The sequence below is a fragment of the Aquarana catesbeiana genome, linkage group LG04 (genome assembly GCF_042186555.1).
Source record: "Aquarana catesbeiana isolate 2022-GZ linkage group LG04, ASM4218655v1, whole genome shotgun sequence".
NCBI lineage: Eukaryota > Metazoa > Chordata > Amphibia > Anura > Ranidae > Aquarana > Aquarana catesbeiana.
Window position 1 is genome coordinate 39,779,468 of NC_133327.1, and position 16,568 is coordinate 39,796,035.

General features: G+C 46.8%; 1 protein-coding gene across 2 annotated transcripts in view; it reads right to left on the reverse strand.

Annotated features, from left to right (window-relative positions):
* LOC141139185 (cytochrome P450 2K1-like) overlaps positions 1 to 9,627 on the reverse strand; it is an 86,391-nt gene extending 76,764 nt beyond the window's left edge. Inside the window, exon 1 of one of the 2 annotated variants that reach the window (XM_073625094.1) lies at positions 9,512 to 9,627. The gene's annotated coding sequence lies outside the window, so the exon portion shown is untranslated. The remainder of the gene's footprint in view (positions 1 to 9,511) is intronic. The other variant, XM_073625095.1, reaches the window with a different exon arrangement.
* Between the last annotated feature and the right edge of the window lie 6,941 nt (positions 9,628 to 16,568).

Genomic DNA, 16,568 nt, shown 5'->3' on the forward strand with positions numbered 1-16,568 from the left:
CCACATCCAATATGGCAACACAAGCAACTTCCCTCGCTCCAAGTGTGCTTAGCAGGCAAGATCATTTATATTTGTAGGGGGGTTGGGGGTGTAAAGTAAAGGGATTTATGCTAGAAGGAGGGATTTGGGGGGAGGATTTCTGCTGGGAGGGGATATGTGTGTCAGGAGGTGGAATTTAGGTGGGGGGATAAGAGGCTGTGTGCTAGAAGGAGGGATTGAGGGGAGTATTTGCACTGTGGGGATGATTTGGGGGGAGATAAGGATTTGTACTAGAAATGGATAATTTGGGGGGGGGGGGGGTCGGTGAGGAGGGATATTTGTACTGAAAGGGGTAGAGGATTTGTGCTGGGAGGGGGAATTTGGAGGGGGGTTGGGGGGGTTTGGGCTAGGAGGGAAAATTGGAGGGGGAGGGGAATTGTGCTGGGGGGATTTGGAGAGGAAGGGGTAATTACTAGAAGGGGAACTTGGAGGGATGGAAGAGGATTTGGGAGGGGGAATTGGGATGGAGAATATTGTCTGTGAGATTCTTGCTTGTGGCACAGAAATCAAAGTATATTTTGTAAGTACAAGAAAGGTCAGGTTTTGCTTAACCATGTCCCTTAAGTCCACCCCACTATTAAGTCTTGACACACCCACTTTTTGTATCCGTGTGCAGAGCTCGCCGCAGGTTAACTCCACCCTCAAGTGTCCCTCATTCTCAAGTTCAAAAGTTGGGAGGTATGTCATTTTCGTGCCGCAGAATGAATCTGCCTGTATTTCTCAGCATTGAGGTCACCATTGATCCTGACCAATTCTCCAACTCCATTTGCAGAAATGCAGCCCCACACTTGCAAGGAACCTCCACTATATTTCACTGTTGCCTGCAGACACTCATTATTGTACTGCTCTCCAGCCCTCTGCGAACAAACTGCCTCCTGCTACAGCCAAATATTTCACATTTTGATTCATCAGTCAAGAGCACTTGCTGCCATTTTTCTGAACCCAATTTCTTTTGTTTTCATGCATAGTTGACTCATTTAGCCTTGTTTACACATCAGAGGTATGTCTTTTTGCACTCAATTCTTCCATGAAAATCACTTCTGGCCAGACTTCTCCAGACAGTAGATGGGTCTACCTGGGTCCCACTTGTTTCCACCAGTTCTGTGCTGATGGCACTGCTGTATATCTTCTGAAGTCAAAAAGGAAGTAAGCATGATGTGTCTTTTGTCTGCTGCATTAAGTTTCTTTGGTCGACAATTGCATCTGCGCTCCTCGGTGTTGCCAGTTTCTTTTTTGATTCCTCAAAAGAGCTCGAACAGCATATCTTGAAACCCCAGTCTGCTTTGAAATCTATGCTTGGGAGAAACCTTGCTGATGCAGTATAACTACTTTGCATGCTCAATCTTGTGATGGTGTATAACCTGTGACATGAATTGGTCTTCCAAAACCTCACCTTAGTAGAGTTTGTCTGTTCCTCACTCAGTTTTAAGCCACCTATACAGCTTTTTCTGTTTCAGTTAATGACTGTGTTACATATAAAATTGATAATCATTAGCATCGGCTTGGTATAATTGATTAATCATACACCTGACTCGAATCCTACAAAATCCCTGACTTTGTGCAAGTGTACAAGTGTAAGAATTAATGCTGGTTTGAAGCCAAAGGGTAGTCACTCCACTTATTGATTTTTTTTTATTTGTTCACTTTGCATTTTGTAAATTGATAAAAAATAAACAATTAAAATATATATTTTTGAAAGCAGTCTTACTTTACAGCATTTCTTCCCACCTGCCTAAAACTTTTGCACAGTACTGTGTACCGTATATACTCGAGTATAGGCCGACCTGAATATAAGCCGAGGCACCTAATTTTACCACAAAAAAATGGGAAAACGTATTGACTCGAGTATAAGCCTAGGGTTGGAAATGCAGCAGCTACTGTAAGTAGAAAAGAGGGTCAACAATGCTCATCTGCAGCCTCACTGTGCCCATTTGCAGCCTCAATGTGCCATCTTCATGCCCCACTGTGCCATCTGAATGCCCCACTATGCCATCCCCATGCCTCACTGTGCCATCTGCATGCCTCACTGTGCCATCTCCATGCCTCACTGTGCCATCTTCATGCCTCACTGTGTCCATCTGCAGCCTCATGTATCTGATCTCCCGGCACTGTGACATGCAGTCTAGTCGACGGCCGTGCCGGTGTTCTGTCGAGAAGTGCCCGGTTATCGAATAGTGCCCGGGTGGAACTGCGCATGCGCTGCACAGAGCCATGAGTTTACGATCAGCTGTTGTCTCGCGTGGCCAAGGGACGTTCATGTAGGTGAGGGACGGATATTTACATGAAGGGGGCGGATATTTCAATGATGGGCAGTGCTGGGAGTGGAATTTGATTCAATTTCCCAGCAGTGAGTCACTGTTCCGCCTATTACGGACGAGGACGAGGAGAAGGCGGGGCTTTGTTACACTGCACGGCCGCTGACTAGACTGCATGTCACAGACCAAAATTGAGCTCTTTGGTATTGACTCAACTCGCCATGTTTGGAGGAAGAAAAATGCTGACTATGACCCTAAGAACATCCCTACAGTCAAGCACGGAGGTGTAAACATTATGCTAAAGGTACAGGCCGACTCTGCCGCATTGAGGGGCCAATGGACAGGGCCATGTATTGTAAAATCTTGGATGAGAACCTTCTTCCTCCAGCCAGAACACTGAAGATGGGTTGTGGATGGGTCTTCCAGCATGACAATGACCCAAAACATATCACCAAGGCAACAAAGGAGTGGCTCAAGAAGAAGCACATTAAGGTCATGGAGTGGCCTAGCCAGTCTCCAGAACTTTATCCTATAGAAAATGTATGGAGGGAGCTTAAACCTTGAATTGCCAAGCCACAGCCAGAATTGAGAAATGAGAATGCAATTTCCCCAAAAAAGTGTGCTTGTAAGACCGGTGCGCAAATACGGTGTGACAGAAAGTATTACAACGACTGCCATTTTATTCTCTAGGGTGTGAAAAATGTTTAATGTTTGGGGGTTTTAAGTAATTTTCTAGCAAAAATACCTGTTTTTAACTTGTAAACACCAAATCTCAAAACGAGGCTCGGGGCTGAAGTGGTTAAGGGGGCCCCCCAGGCACAATATTTAAAGGAATTTTTCCCAGAACCCCATACCCCTTTTATGGCCAATCAATTGCATATAATACCGTTTTTTTCATTATTATTTTTACCGGCCCTTTTTTTTTTTTCAGTTATCAGCGGCAAAACCCATTGACAGTTGGTGATGACTAGGGATGAACTTCGAACATGGGTTCGACTTGAACATCGCCTGTTCGACTGTTCGTCGAGTTGCGAACGTTATGGGCTGTTCGCGCCAAATTCGAGTGGCGCGTCACACCCCATAATTCACTGCGGCATTGCTGGCTGATGATTGGCAAAGCATGCACTATGACCCGCATGCTTGGCCAATCACAGCGCCGTCTGTACAGAGAGCCATAATTGGCCAAAGCCAGGGTGGCTTTGGCCAATTATGGCTCAGGGGGTTTAGTACACGCCCCACACTATATAAGGCTGCCTGCGTGGCGGCCTTGTGTAGTGTGTTGTGGCGGCGTAGAGAGATAGACAGAGAGACAGTGTCATTTGATTTAAGTTATATAGAGTAGGCAGGTGAGTCAGTTAGCTGCACTTACAGTGCATTGTATATATATATGCATCCTAGGTGTTATATATAGATATATATATATCTATAGATATATATATATATATCTATAGATATATATATATATCTATCTATCTATATATATATACACTGAATTCAGTTTAGCTAGATCCCTTCCTGTTATTCTCTTCCTGATATACTGACAGGCAGGCAGGTGTTTTTACAGTATTTACAGTTAGTGTACTGTGTCCTCTGCACAGTGTGCACCTAAAGCTACCTGAAGACAATTGCTGTTGTTCTGATCCTATTAATACCACAGGCAGGCAGCTGCAGTATTCACAATTATGCCCTGTACACACGATCTGACATTGATCGGACATTCCGACAACAAAATCCATGGATTTTTTCCGACGGATGTTGGCTCAAACTTGTCTTGCATACACACGGTCACACAAAGTTGTCGGAAAATCCGATCGTTCTGAACGCGGTGACGTAAAAAACGTACGTCGGGACTATAAACGGGGCAGTAGCGAATAGCTTTCGGCTCTTAATTTATTCTGAGCATCCGTGGCACTTTGTGCGTCAGATTCGTGTACACATGATCGGAATTTAAACGATCGGATTTTGTTGTCGGAAAATTTTATATCCTGCTCTCAAACTTTGTGTGTCGGAAATTCTGAGGGGAAAAGTCCGGTGGAGCACACATACGATTGGAATGTCTGACAACACAATCTGATCGCACTTTTTCCGTCGGAAAATCCGACCGTGTGTACAGGGCATTAGTGTACTGTGTCCTCTGCACAGTGTGCACCTAAAGCTACCTGAAGACAATTGCTGGTGTTCTTCTGATGCTATTAGTACCACAGGCAGGCAACTGCAGCATTTACATTTAGTGTACTGTGTCCTCTGCACAGTGTGCACCTAAAGCTACCTGAAGACAATTGCTGTTGTTCTGATCCTATTAATGCCACAGGCAGGCAGCTGCAGTATTTACAGTTAGTGTACTGTGTCCTCTGCACAGTGTGGACCTAAAGCTACCTGAAGACAATTGCTGGTGTTCTCATACTAATAATACTACAGGCAGGCAGTTGATTCTGCTAGCTGCATTATAATCAGTATATATATATATATACATCCCAGCTTTGTGCAGCTACATCTCACTGCAGGCCGTTAGTATGTCTGGATGGCCAACAAGGAGAGGCAGACAGTCACAAGCCAATAAAAGAGGGCAAGCAGGCTCTGTGTCTAGAGGCAACAGTGCTGGTCGTGGACACAGTGCATCCTCATTAGCACTTGTCCGTGAGACACGCTTGTCCTTTTTTTTGGCAGCTGGTCGTGTTGACAACAACATGCCGAAGACTTGGTGAGTGGATGACCAAGCCATCCTCATCCTCCTCATCCTCTCTCACCCAGACTCAGGGTACTTTGTCTGGCAGAGCAGCTGCCAAAGCGGCCTCTTCCCTCGGCTCAATGGCATCAGTCACTCCTTCCTTAGCCCCACCATGTCCTCCTGAGGAGTCCCCCGAACTGTTTGACCACAGTGTTGGGTACATGCTCCAGGAGGATGCCCAGCGTTTTGAAGGCTCCAATGATGGTACCCAGCTAGAGGAAGGCAGTAACGTGAGCCCAGAGAGAGGGGGTGCCCAAGAGGTACAGCAATCTGGCAGTCATGTTCCCCCAGTTGCAGCATACTGCCAGGTTTTCTCCAGTGATTAGGAGGGAGGGGATGATGAGGAAGTCACTGACTCCACGTGGGTGCCTGATAGGAGAGAGGAGCAGGCACATCTCCAACGAGGCAGGATGCCCTCCAGGGGCCAGCTTAAGGGCAGCACACCGACTGCATCACACCGCAGAGCTCAGCATGTGCAGGGCGCTGCTGTCTATTCACGTTATTCCAAAAGTTCTTTGGTGTGGGCCTTTTTTGAGATGAGTGCATCAGATCGCACCGCTGCTATTTTCAACATATGTCTCAAGCGCATCTCGCGTGGCCAAAACATCACCTGCTTGGGCACCACATGCTTGACCAGAAATATGTCGACCTGCCATGCAGTTCGTTGGCAAGCGTACCTAAAAGACCCACACCAAAGAACAAAGCGGACCTCTCCTTGCTCCTCATCAGCTGAGATCTCCAACCCCACTATACCTTCAGTCCTCTCTGAAACCTGCACTGTGAGGAATGAAGGTGTAGAATTAGGTGTGTCACAGCCAAGTACTTGCGGGCAATCTGCTAACGGTACACCGACGTCAGATTGTACCAGGCAAATTTCCCTGCCCCAGCTGCTGCACCACCAAAATAGGTTCACTCCCAGCCATCCACATGCCCAGCGGTTGAATGCTAGCTTGGCTAAATTGCTAGCACTTCAACTGCTGCCTTTTCAGTTGGTAGACTCTGCCCTCTTCCATGAGTTTGTGCAATGTGCGGTTCCTCAGTGGCAGGTTCCCAAATGCCACTTTTTCTCATGGAAGGCAATTCCAGCTCTCTACCGGCATGTGTAAGGCAATGTCTTGGCCTCGCTGGACAGGGCGGTCAGTTGTAAGGTGCATATTACCACTGACTCATGGTCTAGCAGGCATGGACAGGGACGTTACCTATCTTTCACTGGGTGACTCTTCTGGCAGCTGGGAAGGATGCAGGACAGGGTGCAGTAGTGTTGGAGGTTGTTCCGCCACCACGCCTCCAAAATTCTACTAGTGGTGATTCTGCCACACCTCTCTCCTCCACACCCTCCTCTTCTTCTTCCTCCATGGCCTCTTCCTGTGCTGATTTTTCCACGGAACCAGCGGTGCTCCATAGGCGTTCAAGGGGCTACGCAAGCACGCAGGCAAAAAGATGCCATGCGGTGCTTGAGCTGGTGTGCTTGGGGGACAGGAGCCACACTGGGGCAGAGATTCTGTCAGGTCCGCAGGGGCAGGTTCAGAGGTGGTTAATGCCACGCCAGCTTAAGCCAGGAATGGTGGTTTGCGACAATGGCACCAACCTCCTCTCCGCCCTCCGACAGGGACAACTGACCCATGTGCCCTGTTTGGCTCATGTACTTAACTTGGTGGTGCAGCGGTTCTTGGGCAGGTACCTAGGCTTACAGGATGTTCTGAGGCAGGCCAGGAAAGTCTGTGTGCATTTCCGCTGGTCATATAATGCCAGTGCTTGGCTGGCTGACCTCCAAAAGGAATTTAACCGCCTAATCTGTGACATGCCCACCATGTGGAACTCAACGTTGGCCATGCTGCAGCAGCTGCACATGCAGCAGAGGGCCATCAATGAGTACCTATGCAACTATGGCACAGGACAGGGTCAGGGGAGCTTGGTTTTTTCGACACGCCAGTGGGCTATGATCAGGGATGCATGCACTGTCCTGTCACCATTTGAGGAGGCCACGAGAATGGTGAGCAATGACAGTGCATGCATCAGTTACACTGTCCCTCTTGTCCACCTGTTGGAGCACACGCTGCGTGGAATAATGGACAGGGAACTTGAGGCAGAACAGAGGCAGGAAGAGGAGGACTTCCTTAGCTCTCAAGGCCCCCTTTATCCAGACAGTGTTCCTGCGTGCCCGCCGATCACACAGAAAGAGGAGGAGGAGGAGGAGGAAGAGGAAGATTGTGTCAGCATGGAGGTGGAGCCTGGCACTCAGCATCAGCAGCAGTCCTTAAGGGATCATTTACAGGTGGCTGCAGATCATGTTGTCCTTAATGACCCAGAGGACTCTGGACCGAATGCCTCAGCAAACCTACGCTGCATGGCCTCCCTGATCCTGCAAAGCCTGCGGAAGGATCCTCGTATTCGTGGTATCAAGGGGAGGGATCATTACTGGCTGGCATACCTCCTTGATCCATGTTACAAGGATAAGGTTGCGGACCTTATCTTGCTGTTGCAGAGGGAGCAGAGGATGAAACATCTTCAGAAGGCCTTGCAGAAAGGTTTGTGCAACGCGTTTCCAGAGCCTGGGAGGTTACAACTTCCTGGTCCTCCTGGACAACGTGTTGCTGAGGCTTTGGTCAGTCACAGAAGGAGAGGTGGAGAAGGTGGCCATCTGACCGATGCGTTCAGACAGTTTTTTAGTCCGCAGCCACAAGGTATGATCGGTTCCAGGAACCATCGCCAGAGTCTGATTCACATGGTGCAGGATTACCTAGGGGCAAGATCAGACTTGGACACCTTTCCCACCGAAAATCCTCTAGGTTACTGGGTCTTGAGGATGGATCACTGGCCAGAGCTTGCACAGTATACAATTGAGCTACTGGCCTGTCCTGCATCCATTCAGTGCTGCTGGTGGCTTTGTAACTGATCACAGGGTGCGCCTTTCCACCGAATCGGTCGATTGGCTGACCGTCCACCAGCTACCAAGCACCTGATGCTGATGTAATCAAATATTTTTTTTTATGTGAGATCCCTTGAAGACTGCCTATGCTGATGCTGAGTGACTTTCCTGTTATGCTGAGTGACAATCCTCTTCCTCCTCAATTTTCATGATGATAGCTTGTAAGTAGGGATGAGCCGAACACCCCCCTGTTCGGTTCGCACCAGAACATGCGAACAGGAAAAAAGTTAGTTCGAACACGCGAACACCGTTAAAGTCTATGGGACACGAACATGAATAAACAAAAGTGCTAATTTTAAAGGCTTATATGCAAGTTATTGTCATAAAAAGTGTTTGGGGACCTGGGTCCTGCCCCAGGGGACATGGATCAATGCAAAAAAAGTTTTAAAAACGGCCGTTTTTTCAGGAGCAGTGATTTTAATAATGCTTAAAGTCAAACAATAAAAGTGTAATATCCCTTTAAATTTCGTACCTGGGGGGTGTCTATAGTATGCCTGTAAAGGGGCGCATGTTTCCTGTGTTTAGAACAGTCTGACAGCAAAATGACATTTTGAAGGAAAAAACTTATTTAAAACTACCCGCGGCTATTGCATTGCCGACAATACACATAGAAGTTCATTGATAAAAACGGCATGGGAATTCCCCAAAGGGGAACCCCAAACCAAAATTTAAAAAAAAAAATGACGTGGGAGTCCTCCTAAATTCCATACCAGGCCCTTCAGGTCTGGTATGGATATTAAGGGGAACCCCGGCCAAAATTTAAAAAAAAAAAATGACGTGGGGTTCCCCCTAAATTCCATACCAGACCCTTCAGGTCTGGTATGGATTTTAAGGGGAACCCTGCGCCAAAAAAAAAAAAAAACGGCGTGGGGTCCCCCCAAAAATCCATACCAGACCCTTATCCGAGCACGCAACCTGGCAGGCCGCAGGAAAAGAGGGGGGGACGAGAGTGCGGCCCCCCCTCCCTCCTGAACCGTACCAGGCCACATGCCCCCAACATTGGGAGGGTGCTTTGGGGTAGCCCCCCAAAACACCTTGTCCCCATGTTGATGAGGACAAGGGCCTCATCCCCACAACCCTGGCCGGTGGTTGTGGGGGTCTGCGGGCGGGGGGCTTATCGGAATCTGGAAGCCCCCTTTAACAAGGTGACCCCCAGATCCCGGCCCCCCCCCTGTGTGAAATGGTAAGGGGGTACATAAGTACCCCTACCATTTCACGAAAAAAGTGTCAAAAATGTTAAAAATGACAAGAGACAGTTTTTGACAATTCCTTTATTTAAATGCTTCTTCTTTCTTCTATCTTCCTTCATCTTCTGGTTCTGGTTCTGGTTCTGGCAGTAAATATCTCCTAAATGACGCTTGTTTAGGAGATATTTACTGTACCTTTTAGGTAAGCCTTTTTATAGGCTTACCTATAGGTACAAATTGAAAATGGAGGTATACAACCACTTTAAAGCCCCCCTCATGGGGCCCCCTTCTGTACCCAGGCACCATAGCAGCTGTGAGCGAGCATGCCTTTTCAAGAATGCAGTTCAGTTTATTTTACCTATAGCAGACTTACATTTTGCGCTGTCTTCAGTTACCTACACAGATGCATTCCTGTAGCCTTTCATGAAACCAACACCGATCTGGACTGTCCCAAATACACACGAGGTATAGAAAACAGGTTTCTGGTTTACATAAGTGTAGCAGGCCCAGAGGTAATGTAAATATGTGGGTGGTACAGTCTGTATCTTCCACTTGCTGGATGTGCAATAGCAAACAATGATCACAAACAAGATATTACTTAAGACTTAATTCAGAGGTAACAACACCATGCCAGGAACAAAAGTTTTATATGCAATAAGGTGAAGGCAATAATACATAAAAAACACATAAAAGAATGCTCCCCAGAGATTGAACATTTTATTTAACATTGTTATTAATGCAGCTTTATGTGTGTTAATAAATCATTACATGTATTTTCTTTTTAATGCACTCTGAAAGTAACCAAATTTGACTTGATATCAGCCTCTTGCAGCCCTTAGCTCAGATTGGGAAAGTAACAGGTCAAGAAGCCAGTGAGCTGTGCTGCAGTGCATAAAGCTGAGAGGAGAGTCCAGTCACATGACCAGGTCTCCTCCATTCACAGAGTTCTCTCTACTGCTTAAAGCGGTTGTATACCTATTTTTTAAACTTTTACCTACAGGTAAGCCTACAATAAGTAGGTAAAAAAAATATCTCCTAAACCTGTACGGTTTGGGAGATATTCCCCTCGCAATAAGCCGCTGACAGCAGCGGCGCATGCGCACAGGGGATTCTCGGCTGAAAGCCTGGCAGCCGCCGGACCTTGCCGGTAAAAAGGCTCCCGCGTGCAAGCGCGGGAGTGACGACATCGCGGCTCTGGCCACTCACAGCGCCGGAGCCGCGATACCCGGAAGACACGCAGAGGGGAAATGTCAGCTCCCTCTGCGTGGACTGGGTGAGATGCCGGCGCCTCATTCTAAGGTAAGTATCTCATAATGAGCTAGTATGCTGTGCATACTAGCTCATTATGCCTTTCCCTTACAGGTGTAGGGGAAGAAAAAAAAATTCAGCGGGTTTACTACCGCTTTAATGCAGAAAGAACTCCATGAACTAATGCAGGCTCAATATCAGTATGCAAAATGCTGGCCAAAGACGTGAGAAATAATATGAGATATTATGACTAGCGGATATTGATACCCACTCTTTGCCCCCTTTCTCTCTGATTGAAACTTGGTACAGAAATGGAGAGAGGAAGAGCTAAGTTCAAGAACACAGGGACATGACAAACTAGCAGCAGAAAAGTTCAAAACTAATCTTGGACAGTATTATTTTACTTGGGTAGGAGTTCGGTGTCCAGCAGACTGCAACTTTGATGGTGGTGGGTTGATTTCTTGTACCTGTTGCTGGAAGGAGCTTGTAAGAGAAGTTCAGTACGTGTTGGAACCGGAAAGCTATTACATAGTGTTGTGGAAAATTTTATAAATGTATGTTGTCAAATGTCCCCCAGTGTCGGTTTTGCTGTAATACGCTCATGTGAGCGTATTTGCACATACAGGCGTTGGTGGAAGACCATCGGCTGCGAAAACCTTCCTGTGGACATGGCAGATCTGTTGCTCTTTTAGGGATGTTAGTTTATGCCTCATCAAGAGATTGGCCACCTCATGGCGACTGCATTAATGACTCCGAGCATACATGTCTGCGTACATGGGAACTATAGCATAACTATATGAAACTTATGGCTCACTGAGCCATAATTTTGTATGGTTCGCATGACTGGTAACAGTGGAAGTGTGCACACGGTCATGTTCAAAGCCATGTACTTGCCGCATGGTTTTGCACACCACCATCTGCACACGTCACTACTGTATTTCTATTTGAATGTATACATGTCTTTGATTGGTTCTGTATTTAACTCTGTTGGAAGGGCTTCTGTATTCTCACATCCTGTTACATCCTTATATGGTCATTTCCTCTGTATTGTTCATTTCCTGTGAGGTCACAAACTTTGTAGGAGGCGTTTGGCTGTTGGAGGCACACCCTCAAGTTGGGACTTTCTGTTGATATATAAATAAAAGCAGACTCAGGGCTGAGAGAGGCAGTCATGCTGAGCTGAGAATGTAAGAAGGTTCTGATGTCCGGCAGCGCACTGGAACAGAGGTGGATTCATGGAGCTCCGCAGTTCCAGTTCCAATCCACCGCCATCCTAGCTGGATAGTCTCTAAGCCACCTAATCTTCCCTAGTGGCCCCTGGACAACTGCTGCCTTCTTTTTGACATCTTTCTACAGGCCTGGCTGGCTCATAGCGGCTTCCCCCGGCCCGACCCACGCAACCCGAGCTGGCCGCCATCTTGAGGCATATAGGGGCCTACGAAGCCTCCCTCCTTCCCCGGCTGTCCCACCGAGCAGCGGACGTCTTACCCCCTAGCCACAGCTTGCGATTCATCCTCTTCTATGACTGCTGACTGAATTGATCCCGCAGGGAGTCGCCGCAGCGGCGGGACCCGCGGGGCCTGCATCATCCCCGAGCTGGAGTAGCGCTGACCACGGAGCTGCAGGCGATGTTCTTGGACACTAACACACACCAGTAGACCAAGGATTGCAGAGACACCAGCCGGCTGGCAGACCCAAGGAAACCCACCACTACATCCCTGACAGCCACACCAGCGTGATTACAGTTCCCAGCTATATTCCGGCCTGAGGGCCTGTAGATCCTCCAGCATCCACCAGCCTAGTGTTCAGCAACCCACTGGTCTGATACCTACTCACCCCTCCTTCATTGTGAAAACAACCCCTGCTGGGGACAGCAGATCTGGAACTAAACAGGGACATATTTGAGGTTTCCTATTACCCAACAAAGACGCTCTGAGGCCTCTGGATTCAGTATCCTTTCTGCAACTCAGATACTCATTATCCATACGCCCCGCAGCTTGAGTGAACACATTCAGCCCAAAAGCAGTTAAACTCACTCAAATATCAGCAGCATTCACATTCTTGTTTACCCTGCAGGGTTCCCTTTATTGTAATCCTAGTGGGGTCCTCCAGCGGTCCCCCTCCCCCCCCACTCCTAGGAAAATCAAGTGGCCCACTTACACCTTTAGGGCTCACAACAGGGGGATGTAGGAGGTGTCTAACACTAATGGTGGACATGCTGTAGACCCTCTTAGACGCTCGCTCCTTCACTAAGGGATCCTGTACCGCTACCAAAAGCTTCCACTGTCACAGGATCATATTAGATTTCCCCCGGATATCACCGGGCACTACATGGGCAAAAAAGGATTTCAGAAGTACGTTTATCAAGGTTTTGTACCACCATCAAAGTCAACACAAAACATGGATCGTTTTCTATACAGATCGCAGATTGACCCTGCTGACCCTTTAGCCTCCACGCCAAGTGCATTTCACACAGGAAATGCTAATCAACGGGCGATTCCCACTGAAGTAGTCACGGTAACAGTCTTAGACCTGAAACTGTAGACACTTCTACAAGATCTAACACGAAATATAGCTAAAGAGGTTGGTAAGATTGCTCAAGAGCTTAGAGGAGAGATTGATCAACTGGGTGAGCTGAGCGTACCGCCACCCTGGAAACTAAATTTGACGAGACTGTCCAATATATGCATGCACTTGAGGAAGAAAATGCATTCCTCAAACATACTGTTTCCCAAATACAACTCCAACAGGAAGATTTGTAGAATAGAGAACGACGTTCGAATTTGCGGATCCGTGGAGTTCCGGTGGCTGTTACTGATAAGGAGCTACGGGCATATTTACTCAGTTTATTTGTCACATTAGCCCCACACATACCTGATATTGATTGGAGACTGGATAGGGCCCATAGATCCCTGGCTCCCAAACCTCCCCCTGGTTCCAATCCGAGAGACATAATAGTTCGCTTTCACTATTATGACAGCAAGGAAGCTCTAACAATAGCCACCCGTAACAAAAATCGCATTGACTTCAAGGGATCCAAGCTCCAAATCTTTAGTGACCTCTCCCCCATCACCTTAGCAAAAAGATGTAATCTGCGTCCAATCACGGCTCATCTTCAACTACACCAAGTCCCCTACAGATGGGGTTTCCCATTCCGGCTCTCAGCATCCAAAGATGGCACACAATATTCCATTAGAGATCTTCTTGAATGTGAGGCCTTCACATTCTTAGGATTACCATTGGTTCCGGAAGAAGAGCTCCAGCTCCCCCCACTTCCACTGCCATCCAAATCACTTCAAGCTCCAGCAGCCATTTGAACCCCAGTGCGCCGAAGACAACAGAAGACCTTCTCCACACCGCAATGCTCCAACCCTCCTAAACCACCTACCTGAGGCTCTAGGAACTTCCTGCTTTACACCTCTTATTTTTTTTTGTTCCCAGATACCCGGGATTTTGGCTGATTTCCCCGGGTATCTGCGGAGGGAGTTACCCCCTAATTCTCTCTCCTCCTCTGAAATGTTTAGGAAACGAAGTTCTTATATCCTTCGCCTAATTTTTCCCGCATATGTGTTCTATGTTTTGCAGACTTCTGTCTCACTTTGACTCTTGTTAAAGCCATAGTAAGTGGTGCTCTTTATATTGTTGATCATTGCTTCTTGTTCACATTGTTCAAATTTAGATATTTTTTCATGGAGCGGGCCACGGACTGAAGCTCTATCTAACCGTCATGCTCCTATTTACACCCAAGGTAGTCTATCTGGGTCTCCTGAAGGATTCCCCGCCTTCAGGCCTACAAAATGGTTATTTTGGTTTTATGTGGTTTTTTTTTTTCCTGTTTTATTTTTTCTATTTTTTTCTTTTATCAGGTCCTTTTTTGACCTGCCTACACATTTGTGTTTGGTAAGATTCTATTATCTTAACGACAAACGTTCAATCACTGGTTACTTGCTCTTTAAGAAATGTTTACATAAGTTTCATTGCAGATTGCTTATAGTGTGGTGGTTTACATTCCTAGGCCAGACTAAGAAAACGCTTACTACTCTGTTTCAGACTGTCATATGGCTTTAAAAATTTTCTCATGTAACGTAAAAGGCTTGAATTCCATTCCGAAGCATTGGTTAGCTCTGAAGGAGTTCAAGGCCTCAGGGGCTGATGTGGTCATGGTCCAGGAAACACATTTTCAGCCAGAGGGCTCCTTCAAATTTGCCTCTAAAATTTATCCTACTACATACATGGCCTCCGATCCCTTGGGAAGGGTGGGTGTAGCCATTTTGATTAAACGCTCCTGTCTGTTGAAAATCATTACTTCAATACTGGACCCCCACGGTAGGTATGTCCTCCTGGACTGTGTCCACCACAAAACACCCCTTACATTGGTCAACGTCTATGCCCCTAACTCAGGGCAGATTGGCTTCCTCACAAAAATTTTTGAGCAATTACATTCTTCCCCACAACCTTTTACAATAATTGGAGGTGATTTTAATCTATGTATGTCCCCCAGTAGGGATAGGCATGCCCTTTTCCAAAACACCCCAACGCTCCAAGTTCACAAAATGTCCACCTCATTTCGGAAACTGACGCGCTCATACAACCTATTTGATACATGGAGGGTAAAACACCCCACACAAAGGCAATATACCTTTTATTCCCCTCCGCACAAACTATACACTCGCCTAGACCACTTTTTGATCACTGCACCCCTATTACCTTATTTAGTTGCTTCCGAAATAGGTCCCATTACATGGTCTGACCATGCCCCCATTACATTAGACTTAGCCATACACTCAACTTTACCCAGGACATGCCATTGGAGACTGAACGAGTCCCTTTTGCGGAATACTGACACTAATAACCAACCCCAATCGAAACGTATTGAATATTTTCAGCTAAACGTAGGTTCTGTCTCAAACGTATCTACCTTTCTTTAGAGGTGAATGCATCTCTGCTGGTTCACGCAAGAAAAGGGAATCAACTCAGCAAAAACTAGATCTTCTATCCCGTCTTCGCTCAGCAGAGACGCACTTGCTCCAATCTCCCACGATAGCAAACCTTCGTACAGTAATATATATTCGAAACCAGATTAAGGCTTTGGATATGAGTAGAATCTCCAGAGCCATGTTATGGTCGAAACAGCGATTTTATGAGTTTGCAGATAAACCACATAGGATGCTAGTCCAAAAGTTAAAACCACGACCGTTCTTATCTATCCCTGACCATATAATGCAGCCTGATGGTACGCCTACCTATTCTCCTCAGGAAATGTCAAAAGTCTTTGGAGAATTCTATCATAATCTTTACAACTGCCTAGGCACAGACCCATCAACACAATTCTCACAAGAGAAATTCGACACCTTCGTATCGTCCCTGAAACTACCGCTAGTATCCCCAGAGCAATTATCCTCACTTAATATGCCAATCACCGCTAAAGAACTGGTGGATGTGATCAAACTACTCCCCTCAAACAAAGCTCCAGGCCCAGATGGACTCCCCTATTTATATTACAAAACTTTTCTTCCAATATTATCACCACACATGTTAAATTTATTCTCCTCCCTACTTAAAGGTAACTTACTCCAAACTCAGTTTTTACATGCTCATATTTCAGTAATACCCAAACCAGGCAAAGATCCATCCATCCCTGATAATTATTGCCCTATTGCCCTAATAAATTCAGATTACAAATTTTTCACAAAGATACTGGCCAACAGACTCTCGAAAATATTACCTTCATTAATGCACAGGGACCAGGTAGTTTTTATTCCTACAAGACATGCTGGTGACAACTAGGGATGAGCTTCGTGTTCGAGTCGAACCCATGTTCGACTCGAACATCGGCTGTTCGATCGTTCGCCGAATTGCGAACGTTATGGGCCGTTCGCGCTAAATTCGTGTGGCGCGTCACGGCCCATAATTCACTGCGGCATCGCAGTGCATTGCTGGCTGATGATTGGCCAAGCATGCACTATGACCCGCATGCTTGGCCAATCACAGCGCCGTCAGTAGAGAGAGCTGTAATTGGCCAAAGCCAGGGTGGCTTTGGCCAATTATGGCTCAGGGGATTTAGTACACACCCCACACTATATAAGGCCGCCTGCACGGCGGCCCTGTGTAGTGTGTGTTCCGGTGTGCTGAGAGATAGAGAGAGAGAGAGACAGTGTCATTTGATTTGAGTTAGATAGATT